This window comes from Neofelis nebulosa, chromosome 6 (genome assembly GCF_028018385.1).
Source record: "Neofelis nebulosa isolate mNeoNeb1 chromosome 6, mNeoNeb1.pri, whole genome shotgun sequence".
Taxonomy (NCBI): domain Eukaryota; kingdom Metazoa; phylum Chordata; class Mammalia; order Carnivora; family Felidae; genus Neofelis; species Neofelis nebulosa.
The window spans coordinates 155,824,920-155,845,985 of NC_080787.1; positions in this window are offsets into that span (position 1 = coordinate 155,824,920).

Below are 21,066 nucleotides of genomic sequence, written 5' to 3' on the forward strand. Positions count from 1 at the left end.
TAACAGTGCACCGATTATATGCCAACATTTTGATATCTCCTCCCCGCCCCAGGAAAAAGCTGGAGGAATGCCTTGTTTTACACTTTGGCAAATGGGTTTAATGTCTGGTTTTATTACAGGCAGAGCCTCAGGCCTCTGCAGTCATCTGTGGTCACGTATCGTTTTGGCTAAAGTACAGTCGAAGACCCCTCCTCACAGGCCTTCAGGTGAAAGGGGAGGAGGCCCTTCGGCCCTTTCCAGAGGTTTCTAGATGCTCTCCTTGCACGCACTTCTCAATTCAGCAGGCACAGGAAGGGTCTCAAAGCACATCGGATGTGGGCGGCTGCCTGCTTGCTGCTTGCCATCCGTCCGTCGGTCTGTCTTGCTCTCTGAATGGATTTTTCTCTGCACAGTTTTGTGACATGCTTCGGTCACTGGGACAGTACTGGTCATACAGATGAGCCATGCAGGTCTTGTAAATGCTCCTCATGGGAGATCAGAGATGTTTTTGCTAAACCACTCCAGTTTCATCAGCGAACCCTTCAGTATTGAGAAGCCCCGGACCTTCCGTGGCTCATACAAGTATTCCAAGTTCTAATTCTTGCTTGAAATCTTGGATCTCCTCACTGGCAACAAAGCTGTCCAGTGTTTTCCTTGAAGTGACAACTTCAGACCCCCTGGAAAGGGGACGAGGGGCAGAGACTTGGGCAGGGTGGTTAGCTATGGTTCATGCTTTTAAAAAAGGCATCAGAAAAACACAGCAGAAAGCTAGTGCCTGTTGAGTCTAGACAACCAGTACAGAGACGTCCCAGGCATTTTGTGTATGTTTGTAATATTTTGTAATAAAAATTTACAAAGTAGTGAATAGGCCTGGAAACCCTGCAGCCCTAAGGCCTGTCCTACACCCAGGGGAAGGGGACACAGGCACCTTTTACACTCTGCGGTGGAGGCCGAAATGCCTGATCTCAGGAACACCTTAGGGAACCAGAAGGAAGGAGGGGAGCGGGCAGAGGTGACCAGGAACTTCAGGACAGAGCAGAGGAGGGCGGGGTCCCCACGTTTGCCGACAACTCTATGGCTGCGTTCCTGACGTGGCGTTTGCGCTAGGGACTGCAGTGGCCGGGCCCAGGGTGACTGTACCCGATCCTGCCACCCAGAGCGTGCTGGGAGACACCCCACACCACCTCAATGGCAGGGCGGGATGTGTTCAGCCGTAACTAAACAGAGAAGGTGGCCTGTGCTGTGACCTGGCAGGTGGACAGCGCTCATGGGAGCCTGTCTGTGTGGAGTGCAGCACTCCAGGAAGAACCCAAGTGGGGGGCAGTGTCCGCAGAGGCTCCTGGGACCTGCTCCCAGAGCCCCTGATGCCCAGAGAGACTGGGTTTGACTGTGCGTTACTGGAGTTTGGAAGAGGCTGTCATGGCGACAGGGGGGGCCAAGTTGGAAGTGAAGAGGCTAGTGGTCGTCACGAACATGGTCCCGTGGGTTCCTGACCTTGCTCAGAAACCTGGCGCATGTGCTAGAAAGACAGGGCCCTTTGGAGACACCTGCCTGTGAGAGCCTGGGGTAGGGGAGACAGGTGTCTGCACGCACCCATGCATGGCCCCGCATCTGCTAGGTCATTCCAGATCTTGTCTACTTAGAACACAATGTTTGGAGTTGTGACATCAACTAGCAATTTGGATTTGAGTCTGCAAGGCGTCTGGGAGTCTCCTCTCCGTGCAGACTGCCTCTGGCAGGTGAGCCCCCTTCTGCAGGATGTGGTTGGAGTGGCCCAGAGCCCCAGCTTCTGAGTGAGTGAGAAAACACCAGAATAGAGCACAAGGAGGGGAGAGAGCAGACACCAAGTAGCAACAGGAAGGGGCCTTTGCGGTAAAAGAGAAATGAAAAATAAAATGAACTTTAATTTTTTCCAAAAAGATAGCCATCCGGTGATGTTTCCTTTACTTCTTTTTTTCTCTTCGTCCACTGCACAAACTCAGACCTTTGATGCACTTTGAAAAGGGTCAAGTTAAATACCTAAAATATGAGGGATTCGGGGGCAGGTGATTCAAAACCGTAGCCAGCTTCAGACATTTATGCAGATAAAAAAAGTTCATCGTTAAAGCGGCAGATCAGCTCTGATGCCCTCTCCCTGGTCCAGCGGTTTCTGCCCTGTGCACCGCACATTCTGACCCATCCCCTTGGGAGCACTCACCCCCGGGCAGGGTTGTTTGGCAGCTGTGTGGCTGGAAGGTGGTTAGAGAGTGAAGGTCGGTACCGAGAGCTTGGAGCCCAGACGGGTGATGGAGCTGTGGCCGCCCCCTGGGGTTCAGGTGCCGCCAGCACAGGGCCCAGCACCCAGGACCAGCCTGTGTGACGACTACAGGTCACTGAGGGATGCTTGCAGCCGTCTGGACAAGGGGCCCACGCTGTGCCCCTGCCGTGCGCTCAGCCTCAGCCTGGGACCACGTGTGCACACGCGTGTGCGGGCCAGACCCACAGTAGGTGTGTGGGCTTAGGCTTTCAGAGTTCAGGGACACACTCCAGCACCTGGTGCAGTGAGCCGGGCACCCTCCTGGCTCACGGAGACGTCTTCTCACCCCGTGAACTGCTGCCCTTGAGCATTCTTTGTAAGTCACTTTTACTAGGAATTGATATCAGTAAACTGGCCATTTTTCCCCAAAGTCTAATAACTGTTGGAAAGAAACCAGTAAAAAAAGAACAAGAATATGCTTTTAAATTCAGGTGTTACTAAATGTCATGTAGCTTAACGAAATCGATGGGGCTTTGAGATCTGGAAGTCTGCTTGAGGCCCCTGATGGCCTAACCCCGTTTTGAGTTCACTTGCACTCCTTTTGTCTCTGTCCCTGTCTCCCCAGGGACCATAGATTGCCTTGTCTTTACCTAAAATAAACTTTTGTTTCCTAGCCAGTTGCCCTTGAGGCCCTCCAGCGGCTGCCATTTCTCTTACCTCTGGTCTAAGCAGAGTTTACGTCTAGCAGGTGCCCAGGGGTGGCCTGGAGGAGCTGGGGTGCAGGCTGGCCCTTGCTGTCCAAGTGAACCCCTCACATATGTAGCCCAGCATTGAGCAGGGGCAGGCGTCCTCAGGTTCCTGCCCTGTCACTGTGGGGCACCAGGCCCCCACACGCCAGTGTTGGTGTGAGTGGGCCTGTCCGGGCCCAGAGGCCTGTGCAGACCCCGTCATGGTGCAGGTCCTGGCCCTGAGGCCTGTGCAGACCCCGTCATGGTGCAGGTCCTGGCCCTGAGGCCTGTGCAGACCCCATCTGCAGTGCAGGCCACGGGCCCACCACAGGCAGTTGACAGAGCAACGTGGATCTGCCTCCTGCCACTTGGCCAGCCAGACCTAAGAGGTCATCCCCTTCCTCTGTGGCCCAGCTAATAGCCTTGATGCTCTTGGGGCCCACAGAAATATGTCCAGGATCCATTATTGGCTTTGAAATCCTCTTGGGCCCTGAAGCTTAACCCTTCTTATGACCACTTGTGCATCTCGGTTCGGTTCAGGCAGAGGTGGACAGGAGGCCAAGGCCATGGCACTCTGTGTCCCCAGGGTCCCTCCCCTTCAGCCTGCGAGTGGAGGATATAGGGTGGGGTGCTCTGGTGCCCGGGGATCCTGTGCAACTCACCCTACAGCCGCACCCCCGGACTGCTTGGCGTGCTCGGCTTTGCCTGTGCCCGCGGGCATTTGCTCAGGAAAAGGGAGCTAACTTTAAAGCTAGCTGAGAAAACGCACAATTGCGGAATTAATCATGTGCCAAGTACCCATGAGACGTTCCAAAGCCTGATACGGGTTACGGATGGAAAGGCAGCCTCCTGGGACCACTCGCCGTAGAGTGTGAGGGGAGTCGGTCGGACACAGACCCCGCTGCTGTGCAGGTGACCCCCCCTCACCCCATCCCACGGCACCTGAGGGTGGCACCACCCCACAGTTCAGGCTCTCCCCCTGCCTGGCACATCCCTGCACATCCTGTTCATTTGGAAAGAGCACGAATGACAGCCCACTGAAACTGTAGAGTGACTTTGGGAGGACGGTGAGCTGCAGGCCACACGACAGCCCATCAGGAGCAGGCTTTGCCAGGAGCCCTCCACCCCACCCCCACCCCCACCCCACCCCCAAACGGGGCCGGGAAGCGTGCGTCCCAACTGCCAGAATGGCCTGTCTTCATTTAGTCTCCCAATGGAAAACATGTTCGTGAAAACCGTCGGCAAAAGGCATCCAGGAAGAACGTTTCACAGGAGAGAGATAAATGCACCAACCCGCGTACCTGTGTCTCAGGCGCCAGCCGTCACACGAATGCGTCTGAACGAAGTGAAGCCCACTGGGAGTCACATCTGCTTTCCGTAAACTTGCTGAAGCCGTGAAACCTCTCTAGATGCCAGCCGTCTTCCCGTCAGTGTCATTATTCATTCATTTGTCTACAGAAAACTGTCTCTTTTAACTCAACCTGAAGCTTGGTTTTTAAAACAGAACAGTCCTCAGCAGATGCAGGGTGATATCTTCTCTGGGGCTCCTGGGGCCCCATTCAGTCACCTGTTCCTTCACATGTATTGAGCAACGACTGTGGGCCTGGTGCCGGGGCTGCAGGGCAGGAGACGGTGCCCCTTCCTGGGGTCCCCAGCCAGCCAGAGAAAGCCAGGGGCACGCTGCAGCATGTGGCCGGGTCAGGAGGGCGTCACGCAGGTAGGACTCTGGGGACTTGTGGCTCATCACGGGGATGCGGCCGTACTCTCGGGCTGTGCATTTGTTACGAAACCAAAGAAAAGCTATGTTGTTGCTCTGAAACGAAACAGAGGCTCACTATGTTCTTTTTGGGTCTTATGTGAATTATGTCGAGGACGTTTATTTAGTCAGTATTTACTGAGCACGGAATGCATGCCAGGCACTCGATTCACCACACGTCTATAGTGGTGTTTGATTTTGTTGTTACTGAAGATTCTAAAGTCCGAGCGACAGATGAAGGATCGTGAGAGAAAAGTGTTCTGAGTTTTAAACAGCAGAAAGACTGTTAAATAATATCCTGACATTTCCCACCTTCAGGAAGTTGTTCCGTGGCCGGCCATGAGGATGCCTGAAACCTGCGCCCTCTGCGCCTCAGGGAAGAGCAGCAGCTTGGCTCCACAGCCCCACTGGAGGCTCTGGTCCCCCGGACAGGCCAGCCCACATCCGTCCACACTGTCACCCAGGTGACCTGGATGTCCAGTCCCCAGGCAGCCTCTGAGATGAGCCGGTTCTGGTCCTCACCGCTGCATCCGGCTTCCCTAAGGCCTCCCAGGGGGTGGTGCCGCAGGGGGAGGGTGCTGGCATTTGGGACACTCGGCTGTTAAATGACAGAGAGGCTCTCCGAAGGCCACCTCCACGTCCCTCTGCGCCACGAGCCCACCCTGTCAGGCCCTGAAGACAGGGACCAGTAGAGAAGAGTAAACAGATAAGCTGCTGTCCACACGTACCTTGGAACCCTTGCTCTTCCTGTAGAATCTTAGAAGACCCATCAGCCCGGGACATAGTTGACTGCAAACGAAACACTTGGGTGTGACAATCTAGTTCTGTGGGCTTGGTTCTCAGAGTGTATGTGGACAAAAGCTGTGTTCTATGTCTCCCTGTCCTGCCCCGGTGGCTCCAGAGTGCAGTCCACACTGTGTCACTCTGCAGGGTCAAGCTAAGTAATGAAGTGACCGTTGGTACCCAAGGAGATAGGCAGGGTACAAGGTGTCCCCGAGGGCTCAGGCCAGAGGGGATGGGCTTCCTGGGCCCGCTGTCCTCCACGCAGTGCTACACCTTCCAGGTTCCCTGCAGACCACAGAGCACCAAGTCCTCCAGGCGCAGTAGAGAGCTGGTCCCTGCCAACACCACCCCAGAGGGCAGAAGACACCCCCAGAGAGCCCCTGCCTGCTGTCCTGCCCACTGACAGTGGGAATGTCTGTGGCGTGGCAAGGCCCCAGGGACACAGGGTGTCCCAGCCCACTTACCGCCGTGGAACTGGATGCCACAGTCTTTGGCTTATCCATAAAATTTCCTCAGCCACACGCATTTCCTCAGACCCTTGCCAATCAGCGGAGACACGAGGCCTGTCCCTTTGAACGTTCCTCTGTGGTCCGGCTTAGCCGGGAGTGATGTGAACTTGGACATCTTAACCCAAGTGACCTCAGAGAAGACACCCAGAGGGACCCAACCCAGATGCCCTCCACTGCTCCATGCTGGGCGATCCGGAAGAGCAAAGAGGAGGCCCTCTGCTCTCTCGGCACATCGCAGGCACCTGGCAGGTGTCGGGGGTGCCACCAAAGGAAGCCAGACTTTGTTTTTAAACAAATTGAGTTCGTCTCTCCTGATTTGTTATGGAAAGGACACCTATTGAGACCACTTCCTCGTCACTTTCCAGCTGGCACGGACTTCCACAGTGTCTCACCCAGAGGCAATTTGGGAGGCGTCCCCGGGGGGCTCCCAGCAGGGCCACTTAGGACTGGGGCACCGCAGCCCAAGCAGAATCTCCTGAGGACATTCCTCGGGAGGAACAGGCCCTGGAGAGCCATGTCCATGCTGGTACTGAGCACCAGTGAGCAGTGAGTTTTGAGACCTGCGGAATTGGACCCCGGCAGCACAGACAGGCCAGGAAGAGAGCTGTGATGGGGGCAGGTGGACGCTGACCCATGCATACTCACTCCGGGTGGAGACATGCTCCCAGCCTGCAGACCCTCGTTCAGCAGACCGTCTGCAGGAGAAAGTGTGCCCGGCTCTCCTGGAGGTGGCACAGCCCCAGGGCGGGGCTCTCCTCCCGGGCCTGGCCACACACAGCCAGCCCAGCCCGTGCCCAGTGACCGTGAGGACCCAGCCCACGCACCTACTCTGCCCAGGCTGCTTGGCCCACCTCGGGAAGCCCAGGACGTCTCCAGGATCTGCAGTCGTGCTGCTGGTGACTGGACGAGCACAGCCTGGTCTGTCGGCCATGGTGGAGCCTGACATTTAAACCTCACTTCAAGGGGGCGGACGAGGTGCGGAGACGGTTAAATGAGGAGCCTACAGGAGACAGATCACTGGCCAACACCAGCCGGCCGTGGCCTTGAGTCCGAGAGTCCCATTTCACCCCTCACACCACTCTCTGCCCGTCCCCCACCCCCGAGAATGCTCCCGACATCTCATTTCTTGTGTAAAAGCCACAGAAGCTGAGGCAGGACAGCAACGGGCTGTTAGGGTCCTCAAGGAGCGTCTGTGTCCCTGGCAGCCCCACCTGGTTGGGTGGAGCCTGCTCTGCGCGGGGTGTCTCTAAGGCCCCGCAACCCCGCCACCTCCGGAGGACAGTGCAGCGCCAGCGAGAGGCAGAGGGGACACGGCTCCCAAGCGCCCTGCCCACCCTCCATCTGTGCCCGTGTCAGGGCTTACGGAGCATATGCTGCCTGTTGCTCACTGACCATCTGCTCTCGAGCTGATGAAGTGTCCCCGTTACTGTGGCAACAGAGTCCTTGACTGGCGGTGGCACCACAAACATTCCCTGCTCAGGTTTCTCTTTTATCTGTGCTCCGGAATGGGGCTGGGGGAGGGGGCAGGCCTGGGGCTGGGGGAGGGGGAGGGGAGGGGCGGAGCTGGGGGGGGCAGGTTCCTCCACAGCTTCCTTTCTCCCTGCTTTCCTGCCCCACCCCCCACCCCCACCCCCACCCCCGGCACTCCCCCGTCCCCCACCACGGGCCTGGCCTCTCCCACCCTGTGAGCAGGTGCGTTGGGAGTTCCACTGACAACTCTGGGGGCTGGGGGACAGAGCTGCCAGTAGAGCCCTGTGAGGACCCTGACCCTGGGCCCAGCCCCTCCCTGGGGGGTACTTCTGGCTTGGGTCCCCAAAGCGTGACGGAAGCATCAGACACCTGCCGAGGGTGTCGTCTAGGGCAAGACAGAACCTCTGCTGAGTCCTGGGAATTGAGTGCCACAAAGTCAGATTCCATTTCTCCCATTAGTTCTCGGTCTGGTAGCCAGTGTCCGTAGGGAGAGCCACCTCCCCGGTCAGGGCTGTGACTCTGGGGCTGCCTTCTCTTCGGGTCAAGATTGGCGTGTATGTCTGGGGTGCCGCCTGCCAGACACAAACAGATGCCATTGCGAGTGGAGGCTGTGCCGGGCTCTGGAGCCCTTGCAGGCAAAGGACTGCCTCATGTTTTATTGTGAGAGAGAGTGTCAGTCTCCTCTCAGAAGACAGAACACCAGGCCGTCCTGCGATGTTCCAAGATGGCGACACCATCTGGGCAGCCTGTAGAACTGGAACCAGGCAGGAGGGTCTGCTCTGGGGCTTTTCTGGGGCCTCCTTAAGTGGCCAGACCCTATGTGGCAGCAGGGGGGTGACATACGATACCTGTGATGTCAAGTGCATTTCCACGGATGTGATTTCCAGTGTTTTGCAGGATCGTGTGAGATAAGGAGAAGCCACCTCTTAGAACACAGTGAGCCCATCTCAGAGAAAACTCGCCGTGCCCAACCCAAGCCTTTCCCAAAACGCACTGGCCAGGCTGCCGTTGCTCTCTCTGCTGGTGGATGGCGTGAACCCCCAGGATTTCAAGAAACTATCTTTAAGGGTTCATTTGTGCTAATACAGAAAGTGACCTCCCCTCAGTCACAGGGGTTGGTTGTCACTGCTGTGGTCTTGGTGCCCCAGGGTGGTCATTTTTTCAGCATGGCATCTCTCGAGTTCTGCAGTGGCCCTCATCCCTCCGCACAGCCACAGGCCCAGCCAGGGTTAACTGTCTTCAACCTTAACTGGAGTCCCTCCTCCCAACCCCCCTTCAAAACTCCAATCACATCAACTTCTCCAAGACCCCATTGATGTGCACGTCTGTTTCCGTGTGTGTGTGTGTGCATGTGTGTGCAGGTGTGTATCCGTGTGCACGTTTGTGTCAGCGTGCAGGTGCGTGTGCGGTGCCCTCCTGGTGCTTGTCCAGCAGGCAGCCCCTCCTTGTCCTGTAGGATTCTAAGCTCCATAAAGCAGGCACTTTGTTGCTTCTTAAATTACATTTTCCTGTCATTCATTATTGCAGTTTATGAGCATGATGTTTTTTAAATAGAATTAAAGTCTGGCCTCCAAACAACTTCCAAATTAACCAACAGACATGTGCTAGGCACCAAACGGGTGCAAGACAAGAGCAAATCAAACTTGGAATTTTACCAAAAGTAAAACCCCTACTATTACACTGTATTATCTCAGATTAAAATATAAATTTCTCCCTAAGTATCATTTATCTCCTGGTTTCCAACAGATGTACATAAAAGACCCATTTCCAGGTTCCTTGTGTAGAGTAGAAAACGCCAGATTCTGGCTGTGTCACTTCCGTGTCTGTTCCAACAGTATTTAGGCTGTTCCAAATATAGAAATCTTCCATTGTTTTATTATTGAAGTATGACTGGCATTCATGTCATATTTGTTTCAGGTCTACAACATACTGACTCAGCTTCCAGGGTTTTTTTTTTAGTGAAACAAGCACAACTTTGACACCAAAGAAATCAGTACATAGAAAACCATCGACTAATCGAATGTACAAATAGCAATGTGAAAATCCTAAATAATTAGCCAACATAATCTAGCAGTGTGTTAAAAGGATTATACACTGTGACCAAGTATTTTTTTCAGTATAGCAGGAACAGCTCAATATCAGATCCATTGATACAAATCACCATTTAATAGAACAATAGGGACAAATAATATGATTATCTCCATAGATGCTGCTGAAACATTGGATGGATTCAATATTCATTCCCTTTTTAAAATGCTCCTGATGAAATAGGAATCAATGACTACTTCTCTAATATCATCAGTGATGTGTCCCTGGGGACGTTCCCACCCACTTCAGTGTATTGAAGCCTCAAACACCGACAACCCACGTGCACTTTGATGTGGTGTTGGTAACACAGGCCCACACGACGTAGTCATGAGTAAGAAAGCAGAAGTACAAAGGTAGACAGTTACTTACAGGTTATTTTATTGTACATCTGGAACCCCTAGAGAAGCACCTGAAAACAAAATGCACAGAAATAGAATTTGGCACGTTGTTTAAAAGCAGAAACGAGAACCCCTAGGAAATATCCTCGAAGGAAAGACTGCATTTATCAAGAAACGACCCAATACCGACAAGTGTAGGGAGGAAATACGGATGCTTCATGGCAAGAAAATTGGGCAGTGCCCCTAGGGGGGCCGGACAGACGGGCGGCAGGCACACACTTGACCGACACTGGGTCATGAGGGTGCCTGTCTTTGCAAAGCTAATCTGCACGAAGCATGCAATCCCAACTAAAATGTTAGCTCTTAAGCATCCAGACAAGCTCGGGGCGCCTGAAGGGCTCATCGTTATGCCTGACTTCGGCTCAGCTCATGATCTCACAGTTTGTGAGCTCGAGTCCCACATCGGGTGAGCTCCGCTTCTCTGTCTCACTCTCTCCCCCTTTCTCTCTCTGCCCCTCGTGGGATTCTCTCTCTCTCTCTCTCTCTCTCTCTCTCTGCCCCTCACTCTTGCACCCTTTTTTTCTCTCTCTCAAAAAAAAAAATCTAGACAAGCTAAATATAAATTGGTATGAAAGTAGAAACAAGAGGGGCGCCTGGGGAGCTCAACTGGTTGAGCATCTAGACTCTTGTTTTCGGCTCAAGTCATGATTTCACGGTGTGTGAGTTCGAGCCCTGGAGTGGGCTCTGCACTAGCAGCATGGAGCCTGCTTGGGATTCTCTCTCTCTCTCTCTCTCTCTCTCTCTGCTCCCCCCCGCTCTCTCTCTCTCTCTCTCTCCTCTCTCTCCCTCTCTCTGCTCCCCCCCCACACTCTCTCTCTCTCTCAAAATAAATAAACTTTTCTAAAAAGCACGTTGTTTGAATCAAACATTGGTTTAAGAAAAAAAAGAATAGGTAAGACAACCCTAAAAGAAACAAATGTCATCTCAGATGTTAAAACATATCATGAAATTATATTTTAAAGTCTACCCTACTGGCAAATGAATAAGTACAAAGTGTAGACACAGACCCAAAATACATGCAAATTATATGATAAAAGCATTTAAGTCATTGGGGAAACAATTTTCCTATAATGATGTTAAGATAAATGGGCAGACATTTAGGAAACAGGCTGCTTTTTTATCATGCGATTGATTCTAGACAGGTCAAAGATTTAAATACAATTGAGAAGAAACAAAAGAAACATGGGAGAATCCGTTTAACGTACCGAAACATGGGAGGCCTAAAGATAACACAAAACCCAGAAGCTGTGGTAATATGTTAATAATATTAATAAATGTGACTTCATGAGAACAAAAAAATTCTTCATGGAATAAAACACTACCATTAGCCAATCAAAAGAACAATAGGCTGGAAAAAATATTTGAACTTGTATCAGAAACAAAGAGTAATTTCCCTAATATTCAAATCGATGAGAAAAGACTAATGGTAGGGAAAGAGAGGTACAGGATATGATCAGAGAGCTCACATGGGGTGATGCCCGATGCTACTCAACGCTGGCCGGCAGCCATGTCACCTGTCGGCTCAGGCGGGTGGGTTCCACCGTGCTTTTGGTGGCAGCGTAAAATCCATCCCTTCTCAAGGGAAGAAGACTTGGACACGCCCACCAAAATTACAAATGCACGTGATATGTGGACTAGTAACTCCATTCCGTGGATTTATGCCACAGACAGCAGCCACACACATGTAGAATGGCACGTGTGTCCTTGTTCATGATCATGTTTCCATAAACGTTGGCAAGTAGCAGTTCCACCAACAGAAGGCTAGTTCTAGAACCTCCCTGCACGCACACATGCTACCATGCACACGGCCCTCGGCCGGGATTCATGTGCTGATGTTCACTGTTCTTCATTCATTCCTTTGTCTGCAGAGGCTATTGCTCATTAAGTAACAGGCATGTGCCAACCCCGCTGAACAGAAAAACACCATACACTCCCTCTGGACCTTGGAGCTCGGCACAGTGGCCATCAAGCACTCTCACTCTAAGCCTCTGACCCCCACGCACATTGTTGTTCCTATTAGGACCCAGGTATGAAGGTTGCATCTGGGCTGGCCAGGGGCAATCAAAGGACAGGCTTGGGGCAAGTGTGACCTCCAGAATCCCCTGTGGCTTTCTGAGCTCTGAGCTGTGGGGAGTATGTCCTGTCCTGGTCACAGACCATCCTACAGGGACACCTGGCCTTTTGCTGTAATGCCCTCAGGGTACTTACCACCTGGGTGACTACCACCACCAAGAGAGAGCAACTTCCTGAACGTGGCTGCCACTAGGTTCCACACCAGCTCCACGCAGCAGTGGGAGGAGGGCGCCTCTGTGCCTGCCTGGTGTGAGCGGGCAAATGTGGAAGGGCTGTCCTGTTGTCAGAAGTGGAGTGGAGCCCACACCGGCTTCCCTGCCCACAAGGGCCACGGAGCCCACCAGCTAGGGCCCCCCGGACAATGACCACGCTCTGCACGAGCTTGCAAGCACGTGGCCCATCCTGAGCGGCTCCTGCAGAACCTTCTTGCCTCCACTCAGAACATGAGTGTTTTACATCCCTTTGTCATATTTACAGAGTACAAGGGACAGAAACACCCTTAGTACGTTTGCTGGTAATTTGTTCAAAGCTGTCATGCTCTCCATGCACGGCAGTGGGGTTCAGACTCCACTAAGGGCCGGGGCAGGGTAGCATGTGCGCGTGTGTGCGTGAGCGTGTGCATGAGCATGTGTGCGTGCGTGAGCTTGTGCGTGTGTGTGAGCGTGAGCGTGTTCATGCGTGTGTGCATTGCGTGTATGTGAGCATGTGTGTGTGTGCATGTGTGTGAGCGTGTGCGTGAGCATGTGTGTGTGTGCGTGTATGTGAGCATGTGTGTGTGAGTGTGTGCGTGAGCATGCATGTGTGCATGCACCTGTTTGTGTGTGAGGCGCTGTGTGAAGCCAAGGCATTCGACCCCACGCGGAGCGTGGTGCTGGGCCTTTGAACCGGAGCAGCGGCAGCCCATCTGCCCCTTTCTGGAAATGCAGTCCAGTCACGCAGAGAGCATCAGTGGGTCGTGTGGGTGAATTCCCTTGGGGAAGACGCAGACGTTAGATCTGCACGGTCTCCACCGTAGGCGAACTCAGCGTGGACACAGTTGGAGGGCGGCACAACTGGGACGCGGTTTACAGTCGGGCTCTCTGGTTCCGAGAGCCGGCCTGATGTGGTGTTGGCTGTGCCGCTCCACGTCCCCGCCGGGATTCGGTCACACCCCCGTCACATGCAAGCCCCAGCGAGCATGCACACAGCAGGGCAGGTATTCCCATGCTTTGCCTCGGGCACAGAACCAGAGCCTGCTTCTGGGGACCGGGTTGGCGGGTGGCCCTCTCTTCCCCCTCTCCCAGCCTGCCCCTCCCCCCCCTCCCCCCTCCCCCCCAGTGCTGGCACACAATTCTCACTGTGTCCTCCCCCCGGATCTGAGAACTCCTGGCTTCACAAGATGGTGGGTGAACGAAAGTATCAGAGCCTTGGTAATTTCAGAATTCCACAACGTGCAGAAAACCACGATCTCCAAAATGAGCCACGTTTACTTGTTTATCCCAAGTGCCTTGTCTCATTGGGGATCGCACAGTGTCCTGATTTAAAGACAAACCCTGGTTCTGGAAGCCTCCACACACGGTTAGGAGTTCCATCCTGGTGTCAGGCAGGTGGGTGGGCACAGACGTCCCTCCCTGGCAACATCCAACTGCCCGGCCCGACTGTACGTTTGCCCCCAGGGGTAGATGTTCTGTTTGGGCCACGTGATTACGATTACAACCATTTTTAATTTCTGGGCTCAGTGAAGCAGGTGCTTCTCGATAAGTGTGTTTGGTAAACATTGAGGACCCGCCCTGTGACGAGAGCGTTGAGTGTTCTTGTGGGGACGAGGAATGTGACGGGCGTCCCGGCTGGCTGTGGGTGGACAGCAGCCCAGGCCTCTGGCCCCAGACTTTGCAGCCCCAAGGCCGACTCCATGTGCTTCATGGGATAACCTGGGATCCCATGACCTGACCTGGCCATCCTTCATCTCCCTCCCAGCACACACACGCGCACACACACGTGTGCGTCACACACCCTGTGTGAACGCACACACTCGCAGGCACTCGCCCGTGTGCCCACAGCTGGAAACAGCTTCCTGGGAGCATGGCTTCCCACTGCTCTCAACCCGCTTCCCTCACGTGGCTCCTCCTCTGAGCCCGTGGCTGAGGGGTGACGCCTGCATGTCCTCCCCACTTTGCTGCCAGAACCCTTCCTCACCCGTTGGCCCCCACACCTAGAGGCTCCGTCTGTCACCTTCTGTCACCGTCCGAGCACGGACCGGGTAGCCCGGGCCATCCAGCCACTGATGCCCTTGTGTTCTACGTGCCCCCAAGTGCGCACGCCCATGTCGCTCACCCCAAAAAGTCCTAGGCTCCCAGCCTGTATCGTATCTGGTTGCCAGGAGGGGACTTGCTTGTGGAGAGTCACGGGCCACCAGCGAGGGAAGGCCTGGTTGCCTCTGCTGGATGCCCCTGGCTGTGCCCCTGTCCGGGTAGGAGCCTGGATAGCGGCCTGTGGGTAGGCAGCAGCTTCTCACACACGGACGTGGAAGTAGGTCCAGTCCCTGCACAAGACTGGAGACCCACAGGGCAGGGCCTTGACCCCAGCTCGCCTGCCCAGAGCATGCCGCTGGCCAATGCACTATGACCTTATGCCGCGTGGTGGAGACCAGCACCTGCTTCTTTCTTCTGACCTTGTTCCCTGCCCAGCTCTTCACACGGGCGAGACAGGTCCCCATAAAGTGGGGATTTTCAATGAGCGGCGTGTGTGGATGGCAGAGGGTGATGAAGAGCGTGTGGGTAAATGCAGTACGTGTCACACGCTGAGTGCAGAGAAGCTGGGAGCGAGGACCGTGAAGGAAGAGACTTCTGGAAGAGGGAAGGACAGAAGCAATCGGGAGTGTCGGCAAGCAGACCCCCCGGCTCCTGCCGTGGGGTCGAGGCCGGTGCACAGTGGCCCTAGCATGCCTCCTGAAGGGGGCTGTGTGATACGGCCTGGCTGCACAGGGACAGGTGGCCTCTCCACCTCGGGGACACCAGGCGAGGTGGCTGGCCCTGAGCACAGGAGTCGCAGCCCAGTGGCACCGCCATCGCTGATGTGGTTTTGAAACGCGGCGGCCCCCTGAGCCTCGTCTGCCTGCCCTGTAGCTCAGAAGACTGGAAGAGTGGGTCCCGACAGCCAGGGGCCGAGTCCTCCCCGGTGGAGCACCCACCCGCCACGTCCTCTCGCCCCCGGCCTGTGTCTGTTCTTGGTGCCGGGCCGGTGAGCCACCTGGGGACACCTCTCAGGGAGGCTGGGTCCCCGTCACTGCGCTTCCTTGTGGCTCGCTCGGGCCCCTGGGGCTGAGCCCCCACTTCTGGGCTGTAGTCTCATTTCCATCCCCCCGCCGCTTCTCTGAGCTGTTGTTTCCCGCCAGGGCCCTGGCAAGGGAGGAGGCTGACGCGGCTCCATCGGAATAAGCACAGGCGTCACCATGCGGAAGGCGGGAGGACCGCGCCGCTTGGTGAGGGCGGTGTGCAGACTGGCTGTGACCTTCAGCAGTTAGCTTCCCCTCTCTGGGCCTCAGTTTCTTCAGTTTCTCCAAGAGCGAACCAACCCACTGGCGGATCATGTAAGAACCTCCAGGCCCCACCTGGCATGGACGGCAATGCAGCTCAAAGCCCTGAGGCTTAGGAAGGCTTGGTGTGCCTGGGAATCACATGCCAGCAGCTATTCCTGCTTTTCTCGGCGAAGCTGCCACCGCCCGCATGTGGCTGATCTGCACTGAAGACAGGTGCAGAGCCCCTCTGAGGACAGCATCCACTCCAGGGGTGCAGAACCAGCTGGGGGCCCGGGGAGCCAACATGTGTCTGCCTCAGACGCTGCTCGCAAAGGCGGCCGGAGATCGCAGCTACCGTATTCCTGTTGGAAGCACCGTATTTCACGAAAGGGTCTTTGATGAGCTACTGTGCCCTTGGGATGACTTCCTGATGTGCCCCATTGACAGGAGACATTCGGTGGCGTTCCAGACCCGGGAACTGTGGCAATCTCCTTCATTATGCTGAGAACATGTAATTCGTCAGTTGAACGAATTTAGCACTATTTTGGGAAACTGTTGCCACAACAATCGAAAGGCTGCCATGTCTAGGCCACAAACCTGTGTGTGTGTGTGTGTGTGTGTGTGCGCGCGTGTGTGCGCCTATGTGTCTGTGTGTATGTGTGCACGCCTGTGTGTGCTTGTGTGTGTGTGCCTGTGAGTGTGCCTGTGGGACGTGTGCCTATGTGTGCCTGTGTGTTCCTCTGTGTGTGTGCACATCTGTGTGTGCCCCTGTGTGTGTGCATGTGCCTATGTGTGTGTGTGCCTGTGTGCGCCTGTGTGTGTGTGTGTTCATGTGCCTGTGTGTGACCGTGTGTGCCTCTACATGTGTACTAGTTCTCTGTCTCAACAACCGTTGCCTGTGCAAAGTGTCCATTTAGAGCTCCCACAAGCAGGCACAGGGGAGCTGCCCAGCCGGCCGCTGCCCCCACCACCTCCCCTCCTCTCCTCTCCCCTCAGCCCAGGCAGAGCCGAAACTTTTGGGGTCACTATAATCCCTCCCTCCACTGCAGGAGTCCCTGTGACTTTGAGGGACACGAGGTCCCTGCCCTCTTCCAAGAGGGGGAGGGAGGACTGTGGGTCTGGGAGGAAGCAAAGAAGGTATGGAGCCCTGTGTGTGGCCGGTGCCCCTGTGTGGCCACCACCGCCCAGCTCTGCTTGTCCTGAGCAGAAGACAGAGCAGGGCAGGGCCAGGCACCCCTCCTCGCCTCCAGCCAGGGGCTCTGGTGTCTTTCACGGGATGGTGTCGTCACTGCCCTCCTACGGGTCCTCCGGGCGCCAGGGATATCTCCTTCCCTGTCTTCTAAACGAGGACCCAACAAGGCTCTGGAAAGCAGATTCGCCTAAACCTGGGGGAGGAGCAGGTGTCTGGCCTTGGGCAGTTCGCTCAGGCTCAGCCACAGCCATGCTGGCTGGAGGCAGAGACGCAGAGCTGAAGGTGAAAGCCACCAGCCCGAGACCCCGTCTGCCCCAGCCGCTTGCTTTCTTCCCACAAGACTCGGTTGGTGTCTTTTCCTTGGAATGGAGATATTATTTGTCATCCAGACTTGGGGTCAAGTGCTTCACGGATGACTTAATTCAGCCCCCCTTTGGCCACATTTCCTTGAGCGCTTTTAAAAGGGGTAAATAAAACACTCAGGATCCTGTGGGTGGATATCAGAGTTCCTGCACAGAACCACAGATGCTGGGCCCTGCCCCGGGTTCAGGACCAGGTGGGCCTGGGAACTTGTATTGCTAACAAGTTCTGAAAAGCTGCTGTTGCTGTGTCCCAGGAACCCACTTCAGAGCCCCAGACTACATTAAAGGCACCTGGGGCACCTCAGCCCAGTTTAAGCCCGAGGGGCAGGGGGCACTGGTTACCATGTAGACCAATACTGCCCAGCCTGCATTTGTGAAGGTGTGACCTGGAGGCCCGGTGCAGGAGGCTGGGCTCCTGCTGACGCCAGCCCCCTGAGCCACAGACGTGTGGGCGGCACGGCTGAACATCTCAGGGGCCCTGCCCTTCCTACTGTCCGCCCCCTGGTCCCCATACCACCCCTCCCTCGGGAACCTGTTCTGGGCTCCGAGGATGGGAGTCGGGACCCCTGACCACCCTGCTGGGCCTCTGGGAGAAACAAGCTGTCCTCATGGCTCTCAGCTGCTGGTGGGGAACTGGAGGAGACAGGACCGGCCGGGCAATTTCCAGATTACCACCGGAAGCACAGTCATGGACTTTCTTCCAGTCTCCCCAGCCTCCCCTGGGCACCAGGACCTAAATACCTCACAGACTCAGAGCCCAAGACCAGCCTTGAAGTTGACAGAGGGCAGTGCCCCGGCCAAAGAGGACCTTACACTCACTTCCGTGGGCCTCGGGCACAAGGACGTTTCCTTTGTCCCCAGCCCTTTAGGCCGGGGGTGTCTCTAGAGCTTATGCCCACTCCTCCCTGAGGCTTCCCCTGCAGGAAGCTTCTCTCGCTGGGCAGGCAGCCGCAGCTGCGGACTCCGGCTTGGGCGCTCATCAGCTGGAGACATTTTAGCACTAGGGGACTCGTATGACCCTCGCAGGCAGGTGGGGACGGGTGATAAAGAAAAGCAAGCCCCCTTGCTGGCTCTTGTTTTTGGACATCGCGTGTCCCTCCTGCCCCGCTGGCGGCTCTAACTCTGATTCTGGGAGTCCTCGACAGGCCCCACATCGACATCACAGATCAGCGTCCAGACTGAGACTCCAGCATGAGCTGGCTGAGCCGCCCACCCTGGGTGCAGCCGGCAGTCAGAGCCCACAGCCCAGTGGCCGCTAGGAGCAGGGAGAGAGGGAGCCCCTGCCTCTCGGTCTGAATAAAGTGATTTGAAGTCAGTCGAGGGCTGCAAGCTACAGACGCAGCTGCCGCAGGAGACGTGGCTCACATTTTCTCGGCTTCATTTGGCCTCATGGGTTCGGGCAGCAGAGGTGTGTGCGGCTGCTAATGGCTTCACACTTGGACTTCCCCACCTTGGAGAGCAGCACTGGGGGCTATGCAAGCAGGGGTGTCAGGGCACTGCCCCCAGCTTTGGGTCCCTCCCGGGGCTTTGAAGTGGCCAGGCCTGCACCTCTGTCAGCAGGATGTCAGCCACACGTGGGGCCTCTTCAAAGGGAAAGAAGCTTTGTTGTTTCGGGAATCATAGGACTGCATAAACTCAGAGGAAGGGGGAAGGGTTGGCAGCTGGTCCTGGGGCCTGGCCAGCCCGACCCCCAGTTCTGTGTGAGTGTGTGGGAAGGGGGACACTTCCTGCAGAGTCCCTGTGAGTCCGGGTGTCCACCAGGCCCGGCCCTCAGTGTCCCTCACACCCCATAAGGGGCCAGCCCACCTGTGAGCCCACCACAGAAATGTCTGCACGGTTCTAGTACTTTGTTTCACCTCCTCCCAGACCTGGGACAGGTGGACAGTGGCTGCACCGTGGGCAGCATGCTGCCTAGGTTTCAAACCTTCTGCTTGGCCATCCTGCTGGTCTCTGTCTCCCTCTCTCTCTGCCCCTCCCCAACTCATGCTCTGTCTCTGTCTCTCAAAAACCAATAAATGTAAAGATTGCGGAAGGAGCTAACAGAGGTGTTGGCTCAGAGGAGGCTTGTGTACAACCCTGGGACTCAAGGCTAGGGGTCCACGAGCTCTGTGAGGGCTCCCCAAAATATGTGACACTTGGAAAAAAGATCATATGCTCCAAAGTATGAAGTTACAAAGTCAAATTAATATTCAAATATTTATAAACATATCAAACTTAGGAGCTCAAATCAACTCCATTCTCACATCATATTAATTATATTTAACACAGGTTACTGGTTCGGTTCAGTTCAGCCACATTTGCTAGGTTGTGGGCAGAGGTCCAGAGGTGAGAGGGCCGGGAGCTGGTCCTGCCACTGGGCCGCCCCACACGGCCCAGGTGGCCCGAACAGCGGACTCAGGTGGGGCTGCAGGTACCTGCATGCCTCCCCTCGGGGGCCCTCCCCTCCACGTGCTGAACCTCTGCTCAGACACCACTCTCTCGGGCAAGCCTGCGGCCCCACGCCTGGGACCATCCCTCTCCCCAGAGCGCTGGTCTCAGGCATTACGTGTACACCCATATGTGGGTTGTTTCATCAGCAATTAAGTAATTGCCCCTCACAGTAAGCCACATGTGGGCCAGTACATGGCTTTGTTCAGTGTTATACCCCAGTACCCAATATGCTACCTGGCCTATAGTAGGTGCTCAGTACATGTTGATTACATTACATTAATGACGTTAATTGTGTCCCCTGCTCTCTCTGTCCAGCTTTTTTTTCTCTGACCAACGTACACCTATTGGTCTTTTCACCATCCCATGAACGTAAAATGTTGTCTAGCTTTTGATTCCTTTCTTTTGCCTGGAATAATCTCCTTCCCCTCCTTGGTCAATCTAAGTCCTACCTGTGTCACAAGGAATGCTTTAAGCTGTTAAGTAAAGACTCCTAGAATAATGGTGGCTTCAGCAAACAGACTTTCTCATGGAACCAGAAGTCTTGAGGTGGGAAGACTCAGGGCCGGGTCTGTATTCACTGATACCAGGGCACTGGGTGAGCATCTCTGGGATTCTCCTCCTCTCCTCACAGTGACAACATGGCTGCAGCAGCCCCAAGTATCAAATGCTCAAAGCACCCAAAGTCAGAAAAAAGGGAGTGGGTATGAAAATGTCCAGCTAGTAGGAGTTAGCAAAGAAGAATTGTGTCAGGGGAGTAGCTGCTCTGTCCAGCCTCCAGAGACCCCAGAGTCTCTGTTCATGACCAACAGAGTTGCAGGGTCTGTGTGGACCCATCCAAGGAGAAGGAAACAGTGGGGATGGGAAGCAGCAAGCCAGTTTTGTGGGTAGCAAAGCTGAGACAGAAGAAGTGAACCGAGGACCACTTTCACTACTTGGCTAAAGCAAGCCAAGTGGGACGTGGAAACTGAACCACATGTGAGCAGCTGAACCTCAAACAGATGGGGAAAGTGGCCTCACTCCCTGTTCCTGAACAGTCCAGAGGCTCCACCAGAGCAACAGACTAGACTGAGCAACCTCCTGTGTCAGAGGCCCCCGTGCTTGCCTGCTCCCTCTCCCCTTTCAGGAAAGTCACCAGTCGGGCCAACGCCAGCAGAGGCCACAATTGCTCCCAGACTCGCAACGGCTGCAGGAACGTAGAGGGCTCTGGGCTCCTCTGAGCAAGGCAGGAAGGCAGACGGTACATTCAGAGGGAGATACCGTGCCGTGCTCCCACGGATGGAGGTCTGCAGGAAGTTTGTATCAGAGGTTGAAGGACTTGAAGTGGTTCTCACCGTGCAGGCCCCTTTGTGTGGAGATTATTGGCAATACTCGGTCAGTACACAGTGCTATGAGGACAGATGCGTCCTCCTGACGGCAGAAAAGGAGGAGGCTCCCTCCGAGTTTTTGCCTTTGGGCCTCACACTTAAGCAGCCTCCGGCTGGCTAGAACAGGTGCGGTGAGCAGGGCTCCAGAGAGGAAGGACGCCAGTGCCGCAGAAGTTTGGGAAATCGGGTAAACAAAGGTGCC